Raw genomic sequence first — 8,653 nt, 5'->3', positions numbered from 1 at the left:
GTTAGGAGAACGTCAAAGAATGTAGAAAATAAGGTATAATAAAACTCTAACTTCTATAAATACCTTATCATAAAACGTATCTACATAAAACGTATGCTCAAATAAAAGATTCTAAACATTGCAATTATTTCTACACACATGAAATAATTTTATTAACAAAAAATTAATTTTCATTGAATCATGGCCAAACAACTGATCATTAAAATAAATCATAGCAATTAAAAATTAGTACGTCTACATCCTGTTCTTTATTTTCGCGTATATAAATTTCCTGGTTCGAGATATTAAATCCTGCAGTATTTCAAGTTCGCTTTTCTCGTGTTTCTAATGGCGTTGTTGCGACGAATCGAAGGGTGAAAGCGACCAAGCGTTTCCGAATTAAACGGCGCGAGTCTTCGAGTTAAACCCACGATCAGCGTTCGTCACTCTCACATAAGGCACTCAAGGAAGTTTATGAGATATTCACGACCCTCGCCGTAGTCTGTAATTGGCGACATTCTGTATAGAAACGAGCAGTCGTCTCGACGTTTAACGCAACGTTCGGTAGAACGAAATTGCAGATAGAACGTGATTAACTTGCAATGAAGCAACTGGTTTTAGATATCTTGAGAAGCGAGAGAAGGTGTTGAATCCTCTGGATACTCTTATCGCTGTTTATGGGATTCTTAGTACCTATTACGTTTCTATTGCAGTGTTTATTAGTAAGCAGAGAGGTTCACTATAGGTGTAAACTATTCTTACTCTTATTAAATAAACCTAAGGTAGACCTATGTTCTTGAATAAACAATAAAATAATAATATTATATGCTTAAGATAACTGTTTATGCTGTATACCGATATTGTACTAAATATATGATCGCAGTAAATATTTTATAATTTCTATATACATTTCCAGATTGGTTTCAAATTTTCCCAACATAATCATGGTCATTCGTGTCTGATTACGGTGCCTATGAAACTTCAAAATATTTTACAGAACACGTACAATATATACCTAAATATTTTCGTTAGCTGGTGTTCGTTCATCAACCATACTCTAACATTTCATATCAACCCTACCTTGACAAATCCTTCTCAAAACATTCTCAAGTACCTTTCAAGCAATCCAGAACACGAAGACAATCGATAAACCAACAAATTTCGATCGTTTTGTAAACCCACGATCCTCTTTATGCATCCTCCTAACTCCACTCGATAAATATCCAACTGTGAAACTGTCAGGGGCACGCGTAAACTGTCACGATGTACTTGGCTTGGTAGATACTTGGCGCCGTTTCCATTGTCCTTCGTGGCGAATCTGCATTCCGAAACGGCGCGTGCAACCCGCATAAAGATCGTTGGAACGCGGCCGTGAGGTGTTTCCTCTGTTAAACTTAACGATAGCCTGTGTATCGTGGCGCGGCGGATATTTAAAGCAGTCGTGGAAATCGAAATAAACGGACGACGAATCGATCGCGAAACGATCCGCGGCGCACTTAGCTCGATAAAGAGAATGGTTATTGCCAGCGTGTGAACCATTCGCGTACATGTATTCAAGTGCACGTTGAGCTAGAGAGTAGGTCTTGTTGTGTCGGAACGCGTACGACCGTACGAGTTCAAGTTGAAGTGGTAAAAGGAATATTGTAACCCTTCGTTCTTGATTTACGCATCGATGCGCTCGAAACCCCGTGACTAGAAACCCGGCGATGTTAACGACGCTTTCGATCGGATTCCATGGGAGATTTAGAGTGTTCGTCCAGCGCCTCGTAAAATTTGTCAAGTATGAAACGGTTTGCCGTGGATCGGTGAAATTAAACGGGTTTGGTTTGGACGAAATTGACTTGAATATTGTCTAGATAAAATATTTGGAGAATTATTATATAAATGATATATCGTTCTATGTGGATAGATATATTGTAGACGAGAGTAAAATAATTTGGCTATACTGTTTATGGCTTAGGTGTACGCAAAGTGTGATATTTAAAATAGAAATTAATATTGAAATATAAGTAATTTATTTTATTTGCAGATATTAATTTTTTGAAGACTATCATAAGTGAGTGTCCTGCGCAATACGTGCGTTTTAAATGAAAGATTAAATGTTTCATTATTATTCGATTCTAGAGGAAGGGCAGGAGAGTCATTGTTTTCAGTGATTATAAATACTGTACTATAGTACAATATTAAAAAAGATTAATACAGAGTGTTATTTCACCTAATTATTTGAGGTTTAATTCAAGGGTTGATTAAAGAAAATGATATAAATAAACTTATTTTTCCTATGTTATTTCTAATATAGAAGTAATATTCTAATTAAAATGATTCTTTATTTCAATGTTTTACTTTGTATCCTCATTTGAAATGAAACTTGGGATAAAATGCTTAGAAGCTACGGAGAAATTGTAAGAAGTAAGTTGGAATTTTATTACCTGTGATACTAAAAAGGTGATACTACGATACCTTTTTTGCATGCATCCTTACTGGTTACAATTATACAGGCGTATCTTTTTGTTATTGATAGAGATTAGTGGAAGTTACTTTCACTGGACGTTTGAAAGACTATTTGAGCACTACATAGCAATATAATTTACACGACGGCTGAAATTACCTGTTTCCCTTGTTCGCTCCTTTCGTGAGAACCAATTATATTCCTTCTCAGTCGTTTTATACTTCCGGTATCCATATAACGTTACCGTTATAGTGATCGTTATTGTAATGTACAGGCTATTTATTCTTTTCATTATATTCCCACTCTTTTTTGGTTTTTAATATCAAACTAAAACTCGTAACATGTTGTCCACGCTTAAATGTAATATGCTATTTCGATTTAACTCTTATTTTTACATTTTATTAAAAATATAGTTTGCTGTGTATGTCATCTTATTATTTGTATACCATACTTGAATATAAAAATGTTTCATTCATCTGCACTAGCTATTAAAAATTTTTCAAGATCAAGTATTTATCTCTTCGTTGTATTAACTGTCCTTATCGTCTGTATGTAATATCAAGGGGCATCAAATTATCAAGAGCTCATTTGCGCTTTATTACAATAATTCTACTGTAATATATATTATTATATATTACATACTATTATATATTAATATGCAATAATTCTACAATAATTGTATAATAATTCTTATATGAAATTCGAAATTCTACAAATCATAAATTACAAGTTAACAATTCCAATAAATTCTCTTAAACAATGCCAACAGGTTTGTTGGTATAACGAACGAAGTTGTACATATAAAATTGTAAATTTATAAGAAAGAAGTCTATAACTTATAATTTGCAACTTGTCGATTCACTCTCATGGCTTTAATTGTGATTAATTGTGCAAAAAAATGGTCAAGAAGAAGAATTGACCTTCGAAACAAGAATCGTCAAGTCAAGACCTCAAGGCTGCCGATCTCTCTTATTTCAAAGGATCAAACGATGTAATTCGTTCTGCTCACAAAATTGCAAGACGGATCTGCTTGAAAAAGGCTGAAAAACGTCTCGCGTCTGGAACCAATCGAAACTCATTACTGCGCGGCGGTACCTTTTGTTTCTACGAGGTTCTCCTCATCCTCAATTCGTTGCTGATCTTTGTTCTCGCGAAGGATGGCATGTGCAAAAACATTTCGTCAGAAGCTTATTTAGCCGATATCAAAAACCATGGAACAGTGGCGGATAACATACTAACGATATTTTCGATTCGATACACACGTTCTGACGTTATTTCGGCACGTTTTCAGTAAAGTGAAACGCGCTCATTTCGAAGAATATTTGGGTCAGCGGCTCGTTAACATTACTATAAAAAATATGGTGTTGATCAACTTAAGACAGAATTTTCAACTGGCCACGAATGAAAGTGGAACGTGTCACTGCGATCTTACTTTTAATCGCGCGTTTGTCCCAGGGAATGGAAAGAATCTTCTAATTATTCAGCAATTATTCGTTTGTTTTAAGGCCATAAGTTATCGCGATTAAATTAATAACTAGGCAGCAGGAATTTTATCGTTGGACAAAATATTTTACGTACTTTCAAATCATTTATGTATATTATTGTATAAACGCAGACGAGAAAGTTAGTTCTAGCTGTCAGTTCTAGCTGTAAGCTAGAAATTTATTCAAATGAATTTTATAAAACATTAATTATTTGAATGACTTGATGCATTAATAATGACAATATTATTAATTTTTGCTTTCAGATCATTTCAAAATATAGCGTTCGTGAGTTTTCCAATATAATCGAATGTGATTTGAGATACTCTCGATATATATGTTAAGTCGTTTTTCATCTTCATTATATTCTCATGTTGTTACCTCGATACCGTTGCTGGATCTCTAGGCGAAAGTCTTTCCATAGATAGCAACCGCGACCTAGTCACGTGGAAGATGTTTCCTGCGTAAATCTCCTCAAGTGATCCTCATGAGACTGCAAGGCATCGTGCTTAACTCGCTAAGTCACACCAATAAACGAGCATAAATTATCACCCTCCAACATTTAAAGAATTTAATTTTAATTAAGATTTAAAGAAAGATTTGAAGGTTACATGAAGATTATACCAAGGTTACTTAGCAGTAACTCCAAGGTTCCTCGAGATGTTTAAGACAATCTGAAGGTCATTTCCAAATCATTTGGTTCGTTACAAGGTCACTCCAATGTCATTCTGTCGCTTAAATGATATTTAAGAGATACATTTTGGGGATCTACAATAGTGAGTAAATATACAGGGTGACCCAGTTCTTTCAGTCAAATGTTATCACTAGATTCCATAGGTCAAGATAAGAAAAGAATGTCATACAAACGTATATCATTGGAAGCATTGTTAAAGAGTTATATCAAAGAGTAATAAATGAGAACTTCAAAGAATATTAATAATTAATAAATAATTAATAGCAAAAATTTTGAAATGGCGTTATAGTTGAAGTTGTAGAAATATTACAATTAGATTTACGCGATAACCCGAAGATATCGGGTTGGGTGGGGTCAAGAATTTTTCCCGAGGTCGGGTCGGCTTCCCGAAGGTGTCTCGTATTTCCGGAAATTTCGAAACTCTTAAGAAAGTCGGAACTCCCGAGAATTTCGGGATTCTCGAGAAAGTGGGAATTGTCAAGACTTTTGGAATTCTTAAGAATTTCCAAATTATATAAGCTAGAATACTGAGCAAAAATAAGAACGAAATACATGATAAATATAATATTTCATTATAAAATATTATAATTTGCTATATAATTTTATAACTCTCGAATCAGGACAATCTCAAATTACGAAATACTTTCAGGATGCGAAACGATTCGTATGATACGAGTATCGAATTTCTGATATTTTCGGCTTTGCGAACACCTCTAATTATGTTACATTCTGACTATTGCTACTTAAGTATTTCTAATCTATTCATACTTTGTACTAAGACACGTCCACTGTCACTCATTCCGCATAACGTTTCCTTTTTGTTATAGCACTCTTTTGTTTAACAATGCTTTCAATAACGTGTGTTTTATAACATCCTTTTTTTATCTTTATCTACAGAATGTACTGAGTATCTACTGTATGTATTAGGTTGTTCGGAAAGTGTCTTTCTTTTCCAGACACGTCTTTTACAACAACGCATCTTTATACAAACATGAAACCTAATCTGTCGAACGTTGTGATCTTTAGTTTGATAGATCAAAGTGGATCATACGTAATTCGATAAAATAATACAAAACGGAAAATGTTGTGCATCCATTATTTCCTTATAAAACGAAAGAAACTTTTCGGACGATCTAATATATATATATGTACACGATGTACTGTATAATATTATTTGCTCAATATTTTTCACATTCTACAACGTATAAAATCTATAACATTAAACGTACATACATATCCATAATAGTTCCTACATAATAACTTTTACATTTTGTAATGTATATGAACGGAAGCGAAATACATTGAACGAAGTAAATTTACGAGTATTTTTCCATCGATGTAAGATCTCATTCGATCTCGTCCGATCATCGAACTACCCATCACTATAAACAGGTTTCGACGTTTTACGGCTATTTCAAGATTTCCGGAATGCGATCCAATTTACGATAACGATCCTTACCCCGATACATGTTGCAACATACGACAGCTCTGAAAACTACTGCACGAGACGTTCATACATATATGCCATCCACGCAATTCCTACTGACAATTCTCGGGGATGATTGGAGACATTCAACGATTCTTCGTGCGTTCCACATGTTTCCTTTAGGGCCATTCTGACTCGAGTGACTCCTACCATATTCACTTTCAGTTCCTTCTAATATATTCGTTCGATGCGTTTAAACTAAAATTGATTAAATTAGTTGAAAAATACGAATCTTAAATATTTCAATATTTATATTATATATATAACGCGTCCTTCTATTTGTACTTTTAGCTTACTATTTGTATTTTTAATTTACTGGTAACTATTAATCGCAATTCGATGTTAAATATTTTCATCGCTTTCTATCCACGATATAGGAAATTACGTAAAATAATTCGCTACGAAATTCTTTAGTATACGAATTCTTCACAAGAATAAGTATCAATAGGAATTTCAGATGCACGAGGATATTACACGCCCATCAAGTTATCGCAAATCGAAACGTCACGAGACGATAGGGTATAAACTCGTGGAGCGTGAGCTTAATTTCATGCCGGGCAAAAACTAAAATGGCTCGCCATCTTACCTGATAGTCGGCGATAAATTACAAAATCCTTAGTTCAATTATTGCACTATAACTCGGATAATTCACTCAGCCGTAAAACATCGCGTGATGCGAGAATATTCAATTAACGCACCAACTGTTCGCGCCTTTTGCGGAATCTTTCCACCGAAGGATACTACCGTTATAAGAATTGCGTGATAAAGTCCTAAAATTATGCAAACAACTTCTGAAAATTTTATGAGAGAAGCCCAAGCGGGGATAACGGAATTCAATTTTACCGATTCAGCAAATGCTTCCTGCTTTGATAAAACTTTCATTGACCACTCGGAAGTTTAGATTTAATTGCAAATTGAATGTGGTTTCACAGTTATTATTAATCATTAGTCCCTAAATATTTATTTATTGTATTAACAAGTAATAAATTAAATAATATAATAATAGAAATATATAAATAAATAATAATATAATAATAAATTAAATAATAATTGTTTATTAATTTTTGAGTAAATGTATGTTCAAGATTAGTCGACGTGTCTTCTAGATCATTTTGCCTTTAAATGATTATTTTATGACGACCCTTAAATTTGGCAATTCATATCGTAAACTTAATTGATACGTCACCTCATGAACTTATTTCGATGAAAAATATTACCTGCGTTTCTTTTTAAGGTTTTAGGAAAAGCTTCAGAAGAAGATTTTGGGATTATATACCTTTTAGAAAGTTGGTCACCACAAACAGGTATAATTACGATTTAAAATCGTAGGATAACAGAGACAGGTGAAAGTTTTGTGACCATCAACATTATACTATAATGAAGATGGATCTCTTGTTACACAGAAATAAATTATCAAGGTGTAAATTTATTTGAACAGGAAATATCAAGTCTAGAAATGCAATATGTATAAGATTAAATTTACTCTAACTACCTATATTATTCCTAAACTGATAATAATTTTTACACATAATTTCCCATTTACACACTTTACTGTTAATAAAGAAATGGAAGTTTCTGAAATTCGATTTCTAGTGCGCTATTTCAAAATACATGTTAATCGATTTCATCACAGATAATAGATTGCTGTAGTAATTTGTTAACTCATTATTTAATAGATATATTATTTAACTGGCTATACACGATTAAATTCTTTAAAAATTTTTCAAATATTATTCTCTCTTTGTTTAACCGTTTTCAATAAAAATTTAAGATGACCGTGTCGCGTGTAATCGCGCGTAGGAATGCACCCCCTTTGATGCGTTGAAAGCAAGTTAATTAAGATTTAAGCAGCAAAAAAAAATAATCGAGAAACAAGAAAACTCACGCACGATATCGTAACAATTCGTTGCTACGATTTCGCAATTAAACCTGCGGGAGACCGAGAGAGTTTAATTGAGGCCTGCATTCTCGGTCAATTATTCGCGCATTCTTCGCGCGGAAAATGCTATCATTCTACATATTAAAACATTTTCCTCTCTTTACCCAGATGGGTATTAATTAAACGAAAGCATATTAATTAAATGCTACATTTAATTTTTGACTCTTTGCGTGACGTTTCGGCTTCCATCTTGTTTATTCAAATTAGTTATTTTAATTGCAAAATTTAATCTTTTTAATTTTTAATTATTTTAAAGTTCCTATGAGTTAAATTCATAATTTATCGCTACATATACCTATCTAAATATTTCTAAAATTTTTTAAAGGAAATAAGAATATACATACATATAGATCCTGTAAGGAAATTTATATCGATCGCGGGGTATGAAGAAAAATCGCTATCATACATATATATTAATGAAACAAATTAATGGAACTATTATAATTGTCTAGAGGATGCCTCGATAGGAACGTAGACATAAAAACTTTTTAATTAACATTCCAGAATAGATTATGACGTTTGTCTGTGCCTTTGAATCTTATTGTAAATTTTAATATTATGAATCATGTCCATATTTATTTTTTAATACATCCTTTTTACCATATCTTCCATGCTTTTTTTATCT

This window comes from Bombus fervidus, chromosome 1 (assembly GCF_041682495.2).
Source record: "Bombus fervidus isolate BK054 chromosome 1, iyBomFerv1, whole genome shotgun sequence".
NCBI classification, from domain to species: Eukaryota; Metazoa; Arthropoda; class Insecta; order Hymenoptera; family Apidae; genus Bombus; species Bombus fervidus.
This window is presented reverse-complemented; position numbering follows the sequence as displayed.